Source organism: Lontra canadensis, unplaced genomic scaffold, assembly GCF_010015895.1.
Source record: "Lontra canadensis isolate GAN:19392208 unplaced genomic scaffold, GSC_riverotter_1.0 scaffold13, whole genome shotgun sequence".
NCBI lineage: Eukaryota > Metazoa > Chordata > Mammalia > Carnivora > Mustelidae > Lontra > Lontra canadensis.
Window position 1 is genome coordinate 19,784,703 of NW_022631007.1, and position 22,172 is coordinate 19,806,874.

The following is a 22,172-nucleotide window of genomic DNA, read 5'->3' on the forward strand; positions in this document are numbered from 1 at the left end:
AGATACATATACTTAGTCTTATGAAATACTAATTAATGAGTCCTTGAAACAGGTGTTGCCAATGGCAATGACTTCCAAAATTTGGCAAATCTGGAAATTTCTCAGATAAATTGGCTGGGGAAAAAATATCAACTTTCATGTAAAATATGTAGAAAATTGAGTCAAATGTAGGTTTATGTTGGTTATGATTTCTTTTTTACATAGCTTAATTCCTTTATTCAGTCAGCAAACATGTTACTCAAGCTTTCCCAATTCCTTAATGTGGGATTCTAGCTGCCTCTAAATTCTAGCAGCTCTTTATGTTCTCCATAGGCTTTTATGAAAGTATAGAGATTTCAGCCAACATAGTTTCCTGGGCATTTTACTTTTAATACATGAAATCACAGATATCTCTAATGTGTCTTTGAAATAATGATGTTTTCCCATCACCACCACCTCCACAAAGAGGTGCTGTGAAGTTCCTGGAGAAACAGGAGGGTTAGAGGGTTAGAGGCTATACAGAGGGTTAGAGGCTAACCTTCATCAGGAGGGAGTCCCTGTGTATCAGTTAATATTATTAATTTATTGTCATGATAGATAATAATGTATTCAATTAAAAAACAAGACATAAATACACTTCTTTATTAGATTTTTAAAATTTAGTTTTATTCTTTTTCAGTGTTACAAAATTCATTGTTTATTCACCACACACAGTGCTCCATGCAATATGTGCCCTCCATAATACCCACCACCAGGCACACCCTGCCCCCACCTCCCCCTTCAAAACCCTCAGTTTGTTTCTTAGAGTCCACAGTCTCTCATGGTTTGTCTCCCCCTCCGATTTCCCCAACTCACTTCTCTTCTCCATCTCCCAGTGTCATCCATGTTATTCCTTATGCTCCACAAGTAAGTGAAACCATATGATATTTGACTCTCTCTGCTTGACTTATCTCACTCAGCATAATCTCTTCCAGTCCCGCCCATGTTGATACAGAAGTTAGGTATTCATCCTTTCTGATGGAGGCATAATACTCCATTGTATATATGGATCATGTCTTTATCCATTTGTCTGTTGAAGGGCATCTTGGTTCTTTCCACCATTTGGCGACTGTGGCCACTGCTACTATGAACGCTGGGGTACAGGTGGCTCTTCTTTTGACTATTTCACCCTTCTTTTCACTATATTTTTATCTTTGGGGTAAATACCCAGTAGTGCAATCACAGGGTCATAGGGTAGCTCTATTTTTAATTTCTTAAGGAATCTCCACACTGTTTTCCAAAGTAGCTGCACCAACTTGCATTCCCACAAACAGTGTAAGAGGGTTTCCCTTTCTCCACATCCTCTCCAACACTTGCTGTTTACTCTCTTGTTGATTTTGGCCATTCTAACTGGTGTAAGGTGGTATCTCAATGTAACTTTGATTTGAATCTCCCTGATGGCTAAAGATGATGAACATTTTTTCATGTGTCTGTTAGCCATTTGTATGTCTTCTTTCGAGATGTGTCTGTTCATGTCTTCTGCCCATTTTTTGACATGATTATCTGTTTTGTGTGTGTTGATTTTGAGGAGTTCTTTATAGAACTTGGATATCAGCCCTTTGTACTGTCATTTGTGAATATTGTCTCCCATTCTGTTGGTTGCCTCTTTGTTTTGTTGACTGTTCCTTTGCTTTGCAGAAGCTTTTGATCTTGGTGAAGTCCTAAAAGTTCATTTTCATTTTTGTTTCCTTTGCCTTTGGATACATATCTTTTTTTTTTTTAAATTAACATATAATTATTATTAGCCCAGGGTACAGGTCTGTGAATCGCCAGGTTTACATACTTCACAGCACTCACCATAGCACATACCCTCCCCAATGTCCATAACCCCACCACCCTCTCTCTGCCCCTCTCCCCCCGGCAACCCTCAGTTTGTTTTGTGAGATTAAGAGTCTCTTATGGTTTGTTGGAGACATATCTTGAAAGAAGTTGCTGTGGCCGATGCCGAAGAAGTTACTGCCTATGTTCTCCTCTAGGATTTTGATAGATTCGTGCCTCACGTTGAGGTCTTTTATCCATTTCAAGTTTATCTTTGTGTATGGTGTATGAGAATGGTTGAGTTTCATTCTTCTACACATAGCTGTCCAATTTTCCCAGCACCATTTATTGAAGAGACTGTCTTTTTTCCTCTGTATGTTTTTTCCTGCTTTGTCGAAGATTGACCATAGAGTTGAGGGTTCATGTCTGGGCTCTCTACCCTGTTCCACTGGTCTATGTGTCTGTTTTTGTGCCAGTCCTGTGTTGTCTTGGTGATCACAGCTTTGTAGTAAAGCTTGAAATCAGGCAACATAATGCTCCCAGTTTTGTCTTTCTTTTTCAATATTTCCTTAGCAATTCAGGGTCTCTTCTGGTTCCATACAAATTTTAGGATTGTTTGTTCCAGCTCTTTGAAAAATGCCAGTGGAATTTTGATCGGGATGGCATTGAAAAGTATAGATGGCTCTAGGCGGTATAGGCATTTTAACAATGTTTATTCTCCCAATCCATGAGCATGGAATGCTCTTCCATCTTTTTGTGTCTTCTTCAGTTTCTTTCATGAGTGTTTTGTAGTTCTTTAATTACAGATCCTTTACCTCTTTGGTTAGGTTTATTCCCAGTTTTCGTATGATTCTTGGTGCTATAGTAAATGGAATCAATTCTCTAATTTCCCTTTCTATATTTTCATTGCTAGTGTACAGAAAGCAACTGATTTCTGTACATTCATTTTTTTATTGTGCCACATTACTGAATTGCTATATGAGTTCTAGTAGTTTGGAGGTGGAGTCTTTTGGGTTTTCCATATAAAGTATCATGTCATCTGCAACGAGAGAGAGTTTGACTTCTTCTTTGCCAATTTGAATAACTTTTATTTCTTCTTGTTGTCTGATTGCTGTTTCTAGGACTTCTAGTATTATGTTGAACAATAGGGATGAGAGTGGACATTCTTGTCATGTTCCTAATCTCAAAGGGAAGGCTGTCAGCTTTTCCCCATTGAGGAAGATATTCACTGTGGGTTTTTCATAGATAGATTTTATGAAGTTGAGGAATATTCCCTCTATCGTTATACTTTGGAGAGTTTTAATTGGGAACGGATGCTGTATCTTGTCAGGTGCTTTTTCTGCATCAGTTGAGAGGACAATGTGGTTCTTCTCTCTTCTCTTATTGATTTGTTCTATCACATTGATTGATTTGCAAATGTTGAAGCACCATTGCATCCCATGGATAAATCCCACCTGGTCATGGTGGGTAATCTTTTTAATGTACTGTTGGATTCTATTAGCTAGGATCTTGTTGAGAATCTTGGCATCCATATTCATCAGGGATATTGGTCTGAAATTCTCCTTTTTGGTGGGATCTTTGCCCTGTTTGGGATCAAGATAATGCTGGCTTCATAAAAAGAGTCTGGAAGTTTTCCTTCTGTTTCTATTTTTTGAAACAGCTTCAGGAGAATAGGTATTATTTCTTCTTTGAATGTTTGGCAGAATCCTCCAGGGAATCCATCAGGTCCTGGGCTCTTATTTTTTGGGAGGCTTTTGATCACTGCTTCAATCTCGTTACTAGATATTGGTCTATTTAGGTTGTCAACTTCTTCCCGATTCAGTTTTGCAAGTTTATAGGTTTCCAGGAATGCATCCATTTCATCTAGGTTGCTTAAGTTATTAGCTTATATCTGTTGATAATAATTTATGATGATTGTTTCTATTTCCTTAGGGTTAGTCATGATCTCTCCCTTTTCATTCATAATTTTATTAATTTGGGTCCTCTCTCTTTTCTTTTGGATTAGTTTGGCCAATGGTTTATTGATCTTGCTGATTCTTAAAAAAATAATAATAATAAAAGCTTCTAGTTTCCTTGATGTGTTCTACTGTATCCTTAGTTTCTATCTCATTGATCTCTGCTCTAATCTTGATTATTTCCCTTCTTGTGCTTGGAGTTGGTTTGATTTGTTGTTGATTCTCCAGTTCTTTAAGGTTTAAAAAGAGCTGGTGTATTCTGGATTTTTCAGTATTTTTAGGGCGGCTTGGATGGCTATATATTTCCCCCTTAGGACCACGTTTGCTGTATCCCAGAGGTTTTGGACCGGTGTCTTCATTCTCATTGGTTTCCACGAATTGTTTACATTCTTCTTTGATTTCCTGGTTAATCCAAACATTCTTAAGCAGGGTGGACTTTAGCTTCCATGTGTTGCAATTCCTTCCAAACTTTTTCTTGTGGTTGAGTTCCAGTTTCAAAGCATTGTGGTCTGAGAATATGCAGGGAATAATCTCAATCTTTTGGTATCAGTTGAGCCCTGATTGGTGACCCAGTATGTGGTCTATTTTGGAGAAAGTTCCATGTGTGCTTCAGAAGAATGAGTATTCTGTTGTTTTAGCGTGGTATGTTCTGTATATATCAATGAGGTCCATCTGGTCCAATGTGTCATTCAATGCTCTTGTTTCTTTATTGATTTTCTGCTTGGATTATCTGTTTATTACTGCAAGTGGCATGTTGAGATCCCCTATTAATGTATTCATATCAATATGACTCTTTATCTTGACTAACAGTTGTCTTGTGTAGTTGGCTGATACCATACTGGGGGCATAAATATTTACAATTGTTAGATCTTCTTGGTGGATAGATCCTTTAAGAATGATATAGTGTCCGTCTTTATCTCTGACTATAGTGTTTAGTTTAAAATCTGATATGAGAATCACTACCCCAGCTTTCTTTTGAGGCATGAAAGATGCTTCTCCATCCCTTCACTTTCAGTCTGGATGTATCCTTAGGTTCCAAATGGGTCTCTTGTAGACAACATATGGACAGGTCCTGTTGTTTTATCCAGTCTGCAACCCTGTGCCATTTTATGGGCATATTTAGGCCATTCATGTTGAGAGTGAATTTTGAAAAATACATTTTTACTGACATCACGTTGCCTGTGAAGGCCTTGTTTCTATAGATTGTCTCTGTAAATTTTTGTTCTGTGACACTCTTGGGTTCTTTCTTCTTTAATAGAACCCTCCTTAATATTTCTTGTAGTGCCAGCTTGGTGGTCACATACTCTTTTAAACCTTGCCGGTCTTGGAAGCTCTTTATCTCTCCATCCATTTTGGATGTCAAGATTAAGTATTCTTGGCTGCATGTTCTTCTCATTTAGTGCCCTGAATATGTCTTGCCAGCCCTTCCTGGCTTGCCAGGTTTCTGTGGACAGGTCTGACATTATTCTGATGGGTCTTCCTTTGTACATAAGGAATCTCTTCCCCTTAGCTGCTCTCAAAAGCTCTTGTCTAAAATTATGATTCATCAGTCTTGCAATCAAGTCCCTCAAGGTCCTCCTAGATTCATTCATCTTGAGGGGTGATCTTTCTACTCTAGGACACGAACTCAGGTTCCATTCCCCAGACTGGGAAAATTTTCATGGCGAATTTGTTCAACTATATATTCTAGTCTTCTCTTTTTCTCCACCCCCTCAGTGATCCCAATAATCTGATGTTGGAACGTTTCATGGTGTCATTTATTTCCCTAATTCTGTTTTCATGGCTTCTAAGCTGTTTGTTCCAGGCCTCCTCCTGATCCTTTTTCTCTATCAGTTTGTCCTTTAAATCACTAATTCTATCTTCTGCCTCCATTACCCTAGCTGTTAGAGTATTTAGATTAGATTGGATCTCATTGATAGCATTTTTAAGTCCTGCCTGGGTGGCTTTCACTTCTGCCGTAATCCATTCCATGTTGTCACTAATGATTTTCTCCAACCTAGCCATTGCCTGGATAATTGTTACCCTGAATTCCCTTTCCGACATACTGTTTATGTCTATATCCAATAGCTCTAATGGGGAGGGCAGAGTCTCTGAATTTTTCCTCTTTTGGGCATTCCTCCTGGTCATTTTGGTGAGAGGTGGTTGAGGGGATGTGTACCTGAATATATCAACTGCAATCCAGGCAAGGTGCACCCTGGAATGCTTCTGAGCAATTGGAAGTCTCCACCAAGAAGAAAGAAAAAAGAAAAAAAGAGAGAGAGAGAAAGAGAGAGACAGAAAAAAACAGAAGACCCAGCTAGAATGGGCCCCAAAGGTAAGATTTATAAGATATACAAGCAGAAATGGAGAAACAAAAGACCCACAAAAGTAAAGAACAAAAAAAAAAAAAAAAGAACCCAGGCAAAATGAACCCCAAGGATGAGATTTATATAATATCAGAACAAAAACAAATACACAGAAACACTGACAGAAGAAAAAGATGGTATTTTGGTTATAAAACCTCGATGTATGTGAGCAAGTTTATTTTGATTCTTCCTCAGTGTATCTTGTTATCTTTGTTAAAGGGCTCAACTTTCCAGAGATACAGAGAGATTAAAACTAGTTTATATAGTTTATATAGGGGTAGTATTGATTAGGGAAAGAGGATTACCTTGAAGCTTATATCTGTTTGTATATTACAAATAATAAAATAGAAAATAAAAAGAAAAATACAAGTATATGTATGAAAAAATCTCAATTTAAGAAGTTCTTATGGAGTATGTTGTATTAAACCTGTAGTTGTAATGGTAAGTAAGTTTTAAAAATTTAAAAAAAATAAGAATAGTGAGAATGAATTAAAAATAAAGTTTTGTCTATGAAATATACAGGTTTTAGGACAATACCAGGAGCTTAATATATTGTTTTGCCCTGATATTGGGGTTTTACAGTTTTATTGGGACCGGGTGGTGGTTGTTCTTTCATTCTTTCAGTTGGCTTTCTGGGAGAGGGGCCTGCCCTGTTGTTTTTCAGTCAGTCTTGCTCCTCCTGCCCCCTAACAAGGGGCTGGGCTCTGTGGAAACAGGTTTTTCAGGCTTTTGTTTTCTGGAGGATTTTGTTCTTTGGTGGCTTTTTGCAGCTTTTCTTTTCTGAGGTTTAGTGGAAAGCAAACTGCACCCAGACCTCTGTCTCAGAGAGAAGCCTCAGTCTGCTCCCCTCTGGGTGGTCCAAGACACACAGACTCCCCCTCTGCAAACTCTGCTGGGGTGTGCAACCTCCCACAGGCAGTGCACATCCCCAGCCACCGTCTCAGGGGTCGCCCGAAGCACCAGCCTGTCACTGCATCGCCATGCCAAAACCTCGAGTGATATTGGTCCAGGGAGCCTGCTTCCTGTGGCTGCCTTTGGTGGCACTGCTGTCTGGGGTAGTTCCTTCAAGTCCAGGCTGGGAATGTCCAGACTCTCTGCAGGTCCTAGAGACCACTGGCTAGCGCCTGCACAAAGGACTCTCAGGAGCAGGTGGGGAGCATAGTTCAGACCCCAGTCTCACAGTGAGCACAGAGTGCAAAAAGCTGCGGTTCTAGAGAGCACCCACCAGACTCCCTCATGCGGGGGAGGGAGTGTGCCCTGGCCAAGTGGTGGTGCAAGCTGCGCAACCCTGGGAGCTCCAGGACCAGGAACTGGAGGCTCCGCTGCACTCTCTCTGTCATGGGGCATCACCAGTGGTGGTCGGCCTGGTTCCATGGGCTTAGACCCATTCCCATGACCACCTGATTCCACCAGTTGCCCTTTAAGATCTTTTGCTCTTTTTGAGTGCTTTTAACTAGACTCCAAGTCAATGCTGGTCCCCAATCACAGGGCACTTTCAAATTGGGGTATTACTTTCCAGTGGGTTGCTTCTGGTGCTCCCTCCCCCTTCTGTTTATCCTCTGATATCAGTCTGATTGTTCTCAGTATGCTTTACCTGTCCACTGGCATCTTCTGCCCTCGTAGAGATCCAGAAGTGTATAATCCTACATCTCAGGCTGGTTTCATGGGTGTTCAGAGTGTTCTGGTAAATAATTACCTCACTTTAGGGGACCAGTTGAGACTGAGTCTCCTACTTCTCTGCCATCTTGCCCCTCCTTCACATGTCCTTTTTAGATTTTTTTACCTTAAAATGAATGTGCTAATAAAATAATGGATTTGTAAAATTGAAAACTGACATTGCTTTTTAATTTTTTTTAATTTTTTATTGTTTTAAAGATTATTTTTTATTTATTTGTTTGACAGAGAGAGAGAGAGAGATCACAAGTAGGCAGAGAGAGAGGGGAAGCAGGTTCCCCACCGAGCAGACAGCCTGATGTGGGACTCGATCCCAGGATCCTGAGATCATGACCTGAGCTGAAGGCAGAGGCTCAACCCACTGAGCCACCCAGGCACCCCTGACATTGCTTTTTTAAAAATATAATGATAGCAACTTCCAAAGTTGCCAAGATTACGAGGGTAGAAGGGAATTATCAACATATGATGAGAAATAGTAATGCTCCATTTATTCTCTCATTCAACAGCTGTTTTTTTAAGCACTGAAATGTCACAGTTACCAGTGGGGAATTCTTAGTCTTAGGAACTTGAGAGAATTTCTTATATCACATTATTTTGGTTTACAGCCCCCCTCCTAGCATTATGACTATAATATGCGGCAGAGCAAAAAGAGCTGTGACCATGTTTGTTGTCAGAAGTCCTATTTTCAACTCTTGACTTTTATATCTCTTGCTGTCCTTCAAAAGCACAATTTACTTCTTCAAGACCCATTTTCTCTATCAGTAGAATTGGGACACACACGCCAATCTCAGAGGGTGATTTATGGATTAAAGAAGCTAATGCACAAAAAGATTATTTGGAAATTATAAAGTACGACAAATTGTTACCTCAAATGACAGAGAAATGCTAGCTCCCCCCCCCCTTTTTTCTTCCTGAGAGTTTATCAGGCTTGAAAAAGTTTAAATACTAATCTAAGGAGGTTTGGTTGATAACATAAGAGAGATAATTCAAGCTTTCCTAACATGGGTAAAACCTTCCAACATCATGGGTTGACTCTAAACTAATCAAACCTTAATATCCACACTGTTTGAGCTACCACTGAACATCATTATGGTCTTGAATCACAAGTTTTATTATTCTACAAATCAGTTGAAATAAAAAAGAGAACTAAGAGTCAAGTTGCTATATAACCTCTAACCTGGTTGCCCAATATATGAGTTTATGTACAGCATATCAAATGTTAGGTTGTACTATTTACCTTCTTCTTCATATTTAGAAGACCAGTCCTACACTAATCAATTGAGATCTGATGTTTACTACTGTTTTGTAATTTACTTGTCCACATTTGACTTAACACATAGTGTTTTTCTTTTTAAAATGCAGCAATAAATTTAAAGAAAAGATGTGTTCTTTGACAATATAATTTGAAGAGTGAAAAAGGATAAAGGAAAAATATAAAAGAAAGTTGATGGTGATGTTATGAAGCTTCCAGTGGTAGGTGAGGAAAGTCACAGAACTTTCCAAAACTGTTGTGAATCTCTTTAGAATAGTTGAAATCTTATAGCATTTTTAAAAATGCATGTTTTATTAATTGTTTAAATAAATATTTAGAGAGTGCCAGATATGTTCCCAGAACTGTACCAGACATTGAAGATACAGTAGAGAAAAAAAAAAAAAGAGAAAAAAATATGATCTTTAAGAGATTTGTTTTTAGTGGAGACAGCAATGAACAAAATAAATAAGATATTAAGTATGTCAATGAGTGGTAAATATTATGAAAAAAATTAAAGTCAGGAAAGTAGGGAGTGCTTCTCCACAAGAACAGTTTACATCATAAATAGGTCAGGGTAATTCCCGCTGAGAAAACATTAAGAGCAAATGAGGGAATGTTCCCAGCAGAGAAAATAGTAATACAAATGATCTGTGGAAGGAGGATTTCTTGCTTGCTCAAGAAATAGAGAAGGCAGTAAGCACGGGTGGAGAGCACAACAGAAAATAGTGAGATGAAGAAAAGTAATAAGGACTCAGATCAAGGCAGACCATGTGGGCCACTCTAACAACTTTGACTTTTACTCTGAGTGGGATGGAGAGTGTGGCAAGTGTTGAATTGTGAGTGACATGACTTCACATGTTTTTACAGGATCTCTCTGGTAGCTCTGTTGCACATTGTTTGAAAGGGACTTGCATGTGGAAGCAGAAAGACCAGTTGGAGGCTATTGAAATAATCCCAATGAGAGATGATTGTGACTCATAGAGTGATGAAAAAGGGATATGTTTTGGAGTTATTGTCAAGGGAAAATGAGCAGGACTTTCAAATAAATTGAATGTGGAATATAAGGAAAAGAAGAGTCAGGAAAGACTCCAAAGTTCTAGGCTTAAGCAACTATAGTTTCCATTAAGTGAAGTGGGAGATATTATTATTTTACAGATAGCATGATTATATGTGCAGAAAATCCAAAATAATCTATAGATAAAATATTAGAATTAATACATAAGTTTAACATACTATCAGGTGCAAGTCAATATACAAAAATCTATTTAATTTCTATATACTAATAACAAAGTAAGAATTTTAAACTACACGATAATTGCATTAATAGCTAGGACTAAATCCAGAGTGATGTAAGTAAGATTTTCCTCATGCTTATCCTCCTCAATAATTTAACAACCATCCATAGACAAAAGTGCCTTTGTGGGAGCAATGGGATCCAGGTAGGAGACTGAAACCACAGTGCATTTTAACATTGAAGAGAGCTGTTTTAAGAAGGCAGGCTTGCCTCTACACAGTTGACTCAACAACAGTGGTCCCATCTACAGGCCTGGAAATACCTCTGTATCCTACGGATTTGGCAACCATCCTGCTTGGTCTTGTCACCAATGCTATATGTCTAGGAACCTGGAAAGAGTCATGCACACCCATGCATCATGTAACAGGCATATAGACCTCAGTTCCAGCTGTGGACCCTTAAATGGCCTGTGAATGTGTTCTGGCCCTTCTCAGCTGCAATCCAGGTGTACCTGGAGGTAAGCTTGACCAACTCGGACTGTAGATTCTGAAAGTGTCCTATAACTTGGCTCCAGCCCATTATAGCCACAGTCCACCAACAATCCCGCCAGGAATCAGGCAGGAAGTCTCCTGTCTGTGCCCCCAGAGATCCTAAAAAGTCACCGCACTTGCCTCCAGTCTTCATAGCCACAGTCTGCCAGCAGTCCCAAGGATCCAGGAACCTAGTAGGAGACACTCTTATCTGCACTCAGAAATCCTAAAATGGGGCCCTACACTTGACTGCAACCCTCCCACAGACCACACTCACCCACAGACCACAGGGAAACCTGGTAGCACAAGGATCTGGTAGAAGAAGACACTCCTATCTGAACCCCCAGAAATTCTGAAGAGATCCTATACTCAGCTTCAGCCTCTCTAGTCGCAGTCAGGGAGCAGCCCAGCCTGCCCAGGGACCTAAAGGGAGACATGCCCATCTGTGCCTCCAAAGACAAGCCTTCAGACCGCAGTCCTGGCTGCAGACCTGATACAGTACTGAGGCTAATTTCCAAGTCCTGTCAGCCACAGTCCAGGGGCAAGTTCTGCCTACTAGGAACACATCCAGTGATCAAACAGGGGCTTTCCCTGGGACCTGGCTAGAGCCACACCCATCTACACACATGGTAATAGGCTCCCTAAGGACCCAACTTTGGACCCTTGTCCCAGCACCACCCTATTGAACAAGGTATTGAAAGCAGTCTCATCCACCAAGTATAAGGCAGGATCCATGCCTGTCGGAATGCCTGATAACAAGTCCACCAACTGCATATCCCACTGCAAACCCAAAAACAGCCTAACTGGCTCCAGCTGGTATGACTGCATTCTGGTAGTCCCATTAACTTGGGAAACCAACAAGAAAGGGTTTTTACCTGCTGAAACCATTCTATAAAGATTGGAAGAGGTGTTTGCTCCTTCAAAAGCACAGACACCAATATAAAACAAAACACCACTTCTAATAGCCCAATTTAAAAAAAGGGCTAAACACTTGGATAGACATTTCTCCAAGAACACACACAAATGGCCAACAAATATATGAAATTATTAAGTATTATTAATTGTCAGGGAAATGCAAATCAGAACCACAATGATATATTACCTCACCTAGTAGGATGGCTATAATCAGAAAGACAAGAAGTAACAAGTGTGAGGATGTGGAGAAATTAGCACTCTTTTACATTGTTCATAGGAATGTAAATTGGTACAGCTACTAGGGAAAGCAGTATGGAGGTCCCTCAAAAAAGTTAAAAATAGAGTTACCATACGATCCAACAACCTCACTTCTGGGAATATGTCTGAAGGAAGTGAAATCACTATCTCTAAGAGATATTTGCACACTCTTGTTCATTGTAGCATTGTTTATAGTAAACAAGACATGGAAACAACTAAGTATTCATTAATTGATGAATGGATATATATATATATATATATATATATATATATATATATATATATATATGGAGATACATGGAGATATATGATGTCCTCTCAGCCACATATATATATATATATATATGATGAATGGAAAGGATGTTGGCCAAAGCATACAAACTTTTAGTTACAAGATGAGTGAGTTCTGGGGATCTAATATATAACATAGTGGCTATAGTTAACAATACTATATTATATACTCAAAATTTGCCAAGGAAATAAGTCTTAAATGTTCTTACTACACACGCAAAAATAATAATTATATGAGATTATATAGAACTGTTAATCTTATTGTGGTAATCATTTCACAATATATTCTTCTATCAGATTTTCATATTGCACATCATAAACCTAAAATGTTACATGTAAATTGTATCTCAATAAAGTTGAAAAAAAAAAATCTGAATTAGCTAGAGGAGACAAGATGGTGGGGAAGTATGAGGAGGCACCTTTTCAACCTGTATCCTAAAGTGAGCGGATTACCTACCAAAGAACTCTGATCACCCATGAAATCAGCCTGAAGTCAGAATTATACACGTCTGGATCTCTACAGGGGCAGAAGATGCCAGTGGGCAGTCTTTTTGTTTGTCTGTTTTTGTTTGTATACTTCATAAATCTTACCTTGGGGCCCATTTGGGCTGAACCTTCTCTTTTATCTTCCCTTTCTTTCCTGTCTCTCTCTCTCTCTCTTTTTTTTTTCTTTTTCTTTTCTTTTTTCTCTCATTTGGGTGGGGAATCCTGATTGCTCAGAAGTGTTCCAGGGTGCACCTTGACTGCACCACGGTCGATACATCCAGCTACATCTGTTCAGTCATCTCTCACCAAAATGACTAGGAGGAGGAATGCTCAACAGAAGAAAAATACAGAGGATGGACCTTCTGCAACAGAGCTAACAGCTATCAACATAGACAATATGTCAGAAAGAGAATTCAGGCTAACAATTATCCAGGCGATAGCTAGGTTGGAGAAAGCCATGGATGATCAAATGGAATTGATTAGGGCCGAACTGAAAGCGACCAGAGAGGATGTTCACAATGTTAGGACAGAGCTAAAAGCTACCAGAAATGAGGTTCATAATGCTCTCAATGAGTTCCAATCTAATCTAAATTCTCTCAAAGCTAGGGTAACTGAGACAGAAGATAGAATTAGTCATCTGGAGGACAAACAGATAGAAAGGATCAGGAGGAAGCCTGGAACAAACAGCTTAGAAGCCACAAAAACAGAATCAGGGAAATAAATGATGCCATGAAACATTCCAACATCAGAATTATTGGAATCCCTGAAGGGGAGGAGAAAGAAAGAAGTCTAGAATACATAGTGGAACAAGTTCTTCATGAAAATTTTCCCAATCTCGCGAATGGAACCAGCGTTCATGTACTAGAGGCCGAATGGTCTCCACCCAAGATTATAGATTCCAAAAAAACATCAAGGCACCTGATAGTTAAATTGAGGAATCATAATTGTAGATATTATCTCTTGAAAGCCGCTAGGACAAGGAGGCTCCTTACTTACAGAGGAAAGCCCATCAGAATAACGTCAGACCTGTCCACAGAGACCTGGCAAGCCAGAAAGGGATGGCAAGATATATTCAGGGCACTAAATGAGAATAACATGCAGCCAAGAAAACTTTATCCAGCAAGACTGACATTCAAAATGGATGGAGAGATAAAGAGTTTCCAAGACCGGCAAGGCTTAAAAGACTATGCAACCACCAAGCCAACACTGCAGGAAATATTAACGGGGGTTCTATAAAAGAGGAAAAATCCTAAGAATAGCATTGAACAGAAATATAGAGACAATCTACAGAAAGAAAGACTTCAAAGGTACACGATGTCAATAAAAACGTATCTATCAATAATCACTCTCAGTGTGAATGGCCTAAATGCACCCATAAAATGACACAGGGTTGCAGATTGGATAAAACAACAGGACCCATCCATATGTTGTCTACAAGAGACCCATTTTGAACCTAAAGATACACCCAGACTGAAAGTGAAGGGTTGGAGAAGCATCTTTCATGCCAATGGGCCTCAAAAGAAGGCCGGGGTAGCGATTCTCATATCAGATAAATTAGATTTTAAACTAAAGACTGCAGTCAGAGATACAGAAGGACACTACATCATTCTTAAAGGGACTATCCACCAAGATGATCTAACAATTGTAAATATCTATGCCCCCAATATGGGAGCAGCCAATTACATAAGAGAACTGTTATTCAAGATAAAGAGTCATATTGATATGAATACATTAATAGTAGGAGATCTTAACACACCTCTCTCAGAAATAGACAGATCATCGAAGCAGAAAATCAATAAAGAAACAAGAGCATTGAATGACACATTGGACCAGATGGACCTCATAGATATATACAGAACATTCCACCCTAAAACAACAGAATACTCATTCTTCTCAAGGGCACATGGAACCTTCTCCAGAATAGACCACATACTGGGTCACAAATCAGGACTCAACCAATACTAAAAGACTGAGATCATTCCCTGCATATTCTCCGATCACAATGCTTTGAAACTGGAGCTCAATCACAAGGAAAAGTTCAGAAGGAACTCAAACACCTGGAAGCTAAAGACCACCTTGCTTAAGGATGCCTGGATCAACCAGGAGATCAAAGAAGAACTGAAACAATTCATGGAAACCAATGAGAATGAAGACACTTCGGTCCAAAACCTATGGGATATAGCAAAGGCGGTCCTAAGGGGGAAATACATAGCCATCCAAGCTTCCCTCAAAAAAATTGAAAAATCCAGAACACACCAGCTGTCTCTACACCTTAAAGAACTGGAGAATCAACAACAAATCAAACCAACTCCACACATAAGAAGGGAAATAATCAAGATTAGAGCTGAGATCAATGAGGTAGAAACCAGAGATACAGTAGAACGTATCAATGAAAGTAGAAGCTGATTTTTTGAAAGAATCAATAAGATCAATAAACCATTGGCCACACTAATCCAAAAGAAAAGAGAGAAAGCCCAAATTCATAAAATTATGAATGAAAAAGGAGAGATCACAACTAACACCAAGGAAGCAGAAACAATCATCAGAAGTTATTATCAACAGTTATATGCCAATAAGCTAAGCAACCTAGATGAAATGGGTGCATTCCTGGAAAACTATAAACTCCAAAAATTGAACAGGAAGAAATTGACAACATGAATAGACCGATATCTAGTAACGAGATTGAAGCAGAGATCAAAAACCTCCCAAAAAACAAGAGCCCAGGACCTGATGGATTCCCTGGGGAATTCTACCAAACTTTCAAAGAAGAAATAACACCTATTCTCCTGAAGCTGTTTTAAAAAATAGAAACAGAAGGAAAACCTCCAGACTCTTTCTATGAAGCCAGCATTACTCTATCCCCAAACCAAGCAAAGACCCTACCAAAAAGGAGAATTTCAGATCAATAATCACTGATGAATATGGATGCAAAGATTCTCAACAAGATCCTAGCAAACAGGATCCAACAGCACATTAAAAAGATTATCCACCATGACAAGGTGGGATTCATTCCTGGGCTACAAGGATGGTTCAACATTCGCAAATCAATCAATGTGATAGAACAAATTAATACGAGAAGAGAGAAGAACCACATGGTCCTCTCAATTGATGCAGAAAAAACATTTGACAAAATCCAGCATCTGCTCCTGATTAAAACGTTTCAAAGTATAGGGATAGCGGGAACATTCCTGAACTTCATAAAATCTAGCTATGAAAGACCCACAGCAAATATCATCCTCAATGGGAAAAAGTTTGCAGCCTTCCCGTTGAGATCAGGAACACGACAAGGATGCCCACTCTCACCACTCTTGTTCAACATAGTATTAGAAGTCCTCGCAACAGCAATCAGACAACAAAGAGAAATAAAAGGTATCCAAATTGGCAATGAAGAAGTCAAACTCTCTTCGCAGATGACATGATTCTTATATGGAAAACCCAAAAGACTCCACCCGCAAACTACTAGAACTCATACAGCAATTCAGTAACGTGGCAGGATACAAAGTCAATGTACAGAAATCAGTGGCTTTCTTATACACTAACAATGAAAATACAGAAAGGGAAATTAGAGAATCGATTCCATTTACTATAGCACCAAGAACCATAAGATACCTGGGAATAAACCTAACCAAAGAGGTAAAGGATCTGTACTCGAGGAACTACGGAACACTCATGAAAGAAATGGAAGAAGACACAAAAAGATGGAAGACCATTCTATGCTCTTGGATCGGAAGAATAAACATTGTTAAAATGTCCATACTGCCTAGAGCAATCTATACTTTTAATGCCATTCCAATCAAAATTCCACCGGTATTTTTCAAAGAGCTGGAACAAATAATCCAGAAATTTGTATGGAACCAGAAGAGACCCCGAATCACTAAGGAAATGTTGAAAAACAAAAATAAAACTGGAGGCATCACATTACCTGATTTCAAGCTTTACTACAAAGCTGAGATCACCAAGACAGTATGGTACTGACATAAAAACAGACACATAGACCAGTGGAACAGAGTAGAGAGCCCAGATATGGACCCTCAACTCTATGGTCAAATAATCTTCGACAAAGCAAGAAAAAATATACAGTGGAAAAAAGACAATCTCTTCAATAAATGGTGCTGGGAAAACTGGACAGCTATATGTAGAAGAATGAAACTCAACCATTCTCTTATACCGTACACAAAGATAAACTCGAAATGGATAACAGACCTCAACATGAGACAAGAATCCATCAGAATCCTAGAGGAGAACATAGGCAGTAATCTCTTCGATATCAGCCACAGCTACTTCTTTCAAGATATGTCTCCAAAGGCAAAGGAAACATAAGTGAAAATAAACTTTTGGGACTTCATCAAAATCAAAAGCTTCTGCACAGCAAAGGAAACAGTCAAGAAAACAAAGAGGCAACACATGGAATGGGAGAAGATATTTGCAAATGACAGTACAGACAAAAGGTTGATATCCAGGATCTATAAAGAACTCCTCAAACTCAACACACACAAAACAGATAATCATATCAAAAAATGGGCAGAAGATATGAACAGACACTTCTCCAATGAAGACATACAAATGGCTATCAGACACATGAAAAAATGTTCATCATCAGTAGCCATCAGGGAGATTCAAATTAAAACCACATTGAGATACCACCTTACACCAGTTAGAATGGCCAAAATTAGCAAGACAGGAAACAACATTGTTGGAGGGGATGTGGATAAAGGGGAACCCTCTTACACTGTTGGTGGGAATGCAAGTTGGTGCAGCCACTTTGGAGAACAGTGTGGAGATTCCTCAAGAAATTAAAAATAGAGCTTCCCTATGACCCTGCAATTGCACTACTGGGTATTTACCCCAAAGATACAGATGTAGTGAAAAGAAGGGCCATCTGTACCCCAATGTTTATAGCAGCAATGGCCATGGTTGCCAAACTGTGGAAAGAACCAAGATGCCCTTCAACAGACAAATGGATAAGGAAGATGTGGTCCATATACACTATGGAGTATTATGCCTCCATCAGAAAGGATGAATACCCAACTTTTGTAGCAACATGGACAGGACTGGAAGAGATTATGCTGAGTGAAATAAGTCAAGCAGAGAGAGTCAATTATCATATGGTTTCACTTATTTGTGGAGCATAACAAATAGCATGGAGGACAAGGCGAGTTAGGAGAAGGGAGTTGGGGGAAATTGGAAGGGGAAGTGAACCATGAGAGACCATGGACTCTGAAAACAATCTGAGGGTTTTGAAGCAGCAGTGGGTGGGAGGTTGGGGGAACAAGGTGGTGGGTATTAGAAAGGGCACGGATTGCATGGAGCACTGGGTGAGGTGCAAAAACAAGGAATACTATTATGCTGAAAATTAAAATAAAATAAAATAAAATAATCTGAATTAAATAACCTAAACTCCTAGGTTTAAATCTGGTTAAAATAAGTTGGATATAATTGCATTAAACCCAATGGTTTTAAGACCTCTATAGGGATAAATTTAAACATCATTCGAAAAAAATTAAAGATGACCTAAATAAACAAAGCCATATAATGACATTTTATATAGATAATTCTGTCTCAAATCTATCTATAAATTCAACAAAACCCAAATGAAAATTCAAGTGTAATCATTTCATGAACATTGATAAACTAATTTTCAAATTGATCTGGAAAACAGAGAACCAAGAAGAGCAAAGACAACCTTAAAAAAGAGGACCAGGAACAAGAACTTAAAAATAAATATTCAGACTTATTATAAAGTTATAATATTTAAGCAAAAGGACTGTTAATGCAAGAATAAAGACCTAAAAGAATAGAATTGAGACAATGAAAATACACCCATGCATATATGAACACTTGGTTCATGACTAAAGTGGTTCTGTGTAGCAATGAAGACAGGAAAGTATTCTCAATAAATATAATTTGGATATTCATATGAAAAAACATTAAATTTCATCAGTACATCAAACCACGATAAAAGTTAGTTCTAATTGGATTGTAGATCTAATGAACAAAGGTAAAAACAATAAAATCTTATAAAAGATAACTTAGGATGATATCTTCACATTGTTGAAATAAAAAAAAAAAAAGGGGAACCCAAGGTAATAACTACCAAGGGAAGATTGACATTTGTCAGCTTATCAAAATTAGGAAACTCCACTTATGTAAAGATTTAATTAAAAAAGTTAGAGGGCAAGTCAAGGAGAGGGAGAGGATATTTGCAATATGTATAATCTATAAAAGGGCTGTTTTTCAGAATATATCTAAAGAATTTCTTCAAAACAAGAAGATAGACAACCCAATATAAAAAGGGCAAGAAGATTGAATATCCTAAACAGGATATCCAAATGCTCAATAACCAGATGTAAAACCCCCCAACTTCGTTAGTCATTTGGGACACACAAATTTAAACCTCCATGATTTTATAACTACATTTCTTTCCGAATGTCTAAACATTAAACAGGTTTATCTTACCAAGTGTTGGTAAGCAGGTGGAGCAGTAAGAATTCTAGTTTATTTTTCATGGGAATGTAATTTGATAAATCTATTTGGGAAGTTTTTTTTTTTCATCATTTGACATCAAATGCCATCATTTATGAATGTTAAATATGTTCATAGTCTGTGAACCAGCACTTTTGGAATGTCTTCTGTAGAAATCCTTGCACGTTTGTGTCAAAACATGTACAAGAATATCCATAGCAGAATTACTTGTGTAATATCCCTGAACTATAAACAATCCAAATGCCCAGCAATAGTAATATGATTAAACTTTTTCATTTATAAAGTTGATTAGTTTTCAACATTGAAAATAAATGAATTATAGATATGTATGTATGCTTTTTATAAGCTATACTGTTGAACAATAGAAGCCAGGCACAGAGTCATCTATACTATATGATTCAGTTTGCATAAAGTTCACAGAGTGGCAAAATTAATCTATGAGTTATCCCTATGACCTTTGAAGAAGGAGGAGAAATTGCTGACTCAGAGGGGGCAGATAGAAGTCTTCCAGGTGCTGATGATCTGTATCTGATATATCCACTTTGTTCACTTTATGATATGATACCTCTTCAAGTTGCACACTTATAAAATGTTCTCCTCTTAATATTCAGATAAATTTAACATTCAAATAAAGAGAAACTAGTATCTGAGTTCTAGGTTTTTGTATTTTCTATAATGAATGTCTAATTGTGTATTAAGTAGACAGAAGTAATTGATTGACCTTGACTGATGCTTCGTAAAATGATGGCACATTCCCTGACATTTAGATTTGAAGGTTAAATTTGAATTGAGATCTGCATCATAAGCTCAAAACACTGAGTGTGTGCAGGTTTTCAATGTTTTTCTATTATTTATGCCATTTCCCTACTTTCCTATTTCCTTTAATCAATAATTTTATGAAATGATTGACATAAGGACCTAGAAAATCTTCATGTAAACTGAATTGATGATTCTTTCCTTGCTGTAATAGAGGACATCATTCTTCTTTTATAATGCTAAATGCCAGTCAAAGACAGGAATATTTATACTTTTGAGCACAGCGGTCGGTGCTGTTACAGGTTCAGATTATTCCTTTCATCTCTTAAAGGTTATGGTCTGGACACGGGGCTCTTTTTCAAGGAATTCATCTTAGTTGAATGTCTGAAGCAATTGCTAAATCATATTGTTTCCTAGCAAATGCTTTGAAGACTTAGAGAAAAGCATTCCCATTATTGTTAAGACAGTTATAATTTTAATTATAAATCAAGACCTGAATTAAAAAAAAAAAAAACACTCCTACACATCTGAAGTTTCCAGGGGAAAATTATCCTTTATGGTAATTGATTCCTGGTGGAGTATGTTATCTGAATTGAACTAAGTTTCTTCTGTTGCAATGCATCTTTGTCAAATTTTTATCTAATATAAGCATCATGTATCCTGTGAACAACTAATAAAATATGCACTGACTTATTGACAGCTACCATATTAGAACTGTATTTCCTGCATTGTTCTGTTATTTCTGGCAGTCTTCAGAGTTTTCAAAAATAAATACACTTGATCATTTCTTCACATGTGGTACTTTAGAAATAATTGGGGCTTGCAAACATGGGTAGGTTGTAGGTAAATGAAGCAATGGCCATGTAATGTTATTTTAAGAATGTGGAGAGAAGTTCTCCTACCATATAAACCCCAAACAGGTTGTTACTACTTTAAGTTAAAACAGAATGTACACAAAGAAGGTAACTGTTAAAATTAAATTTTTATTTCTTAGATAGTTAATATATTTATTTGTTTTCCTTTTAATATAAATCTAGTTTACAGATTAGAATAACATTTAAATTAAGCCAAGGTGAGGACACTTGTTCCACTCGTGTTGGACATCTCCCTTGTGACTCTACCATGCCTGCTGAACTCATACCATTTACCTGGAGGGACACAGGAGTTGCTGCTATCCAGGATGGATGCTGCCATCCAGGACGGGCGCAGGGCATGTGGATACTTTCCTTAATCTCTGCTGTTTTGGATTTATGGAATGTCAACCATTGATAAGAGTGGGAACATATAAATAAGTGATATTAGAATGTGGAGAATGAGTCTGAGTAATGACAATATCCCATGACTTTAACACAAATGACTTTGGCATTGGGCATTTTAGCACATTTGACTAAAATGTCTTTGTTAGTCTCAGTCAGTACCCTATCTACCCCTATCCTGAATAATTATTTTAAAAAGTAGCTGACATTTGTCAGATGTTTTCAATGTGCCAAGCACAGTGCTAAGCTCTTTATTTTGTTCTATTTAGTTCTTTAAAAATTAGGGGGACTGTTATCTCCATTTAACAGATTTTGGAAATTGAGGATCCAGACAGTTAAGAAACTTGATGAAGGTTCTATAGCAAGCAAATGGTGGAGCAGGAAATTGAATCTGGTCTGCCTCATCTAGAAGCCCAGCCCCATCCTATGCTGCTCTCTCTTCTGTTCTGTTCCTCAACCACACTGTACCCTTTGAATGCAGGTTTTATGCTTTCTCTTTCTTGATACACCTCACACCTCACTCAGTGGCTGAAACATCTTATGGCTGATTAAATGGAATCTCTGTTTAAGCTCTCTGTGAGAAACTACTTGGTTATCAGTATAGGTCAGTATGGGTATAGGTTATCAGTCATAGTCTATGTTTGCTGAGGCTGCCTTAATCGAGGAAACACTTGGTTTATGCAATCTTCCATTGACCAATATTGGCAAATGGCTTACAAGCACCAATCCAATACTGCCCCATTTCCCATTTAGCACCAACAGATGGTATGGAGGTCTCCAGGTGGAAGGGATCAAGGAGCTTTCCTTCCCCATGTACATGGATTAAAGGCAGGTGGGGGGAAAGAGAGGTAAGATAGTGGGGTGATGGTCAAAATCAGAGGGCTGGTTGATATTCACTCTTTGGGCTGGAAAAAAGAGCCCATTTCATAGGGCCAGACAGCGCAGAGTCTCCTGGAAACAG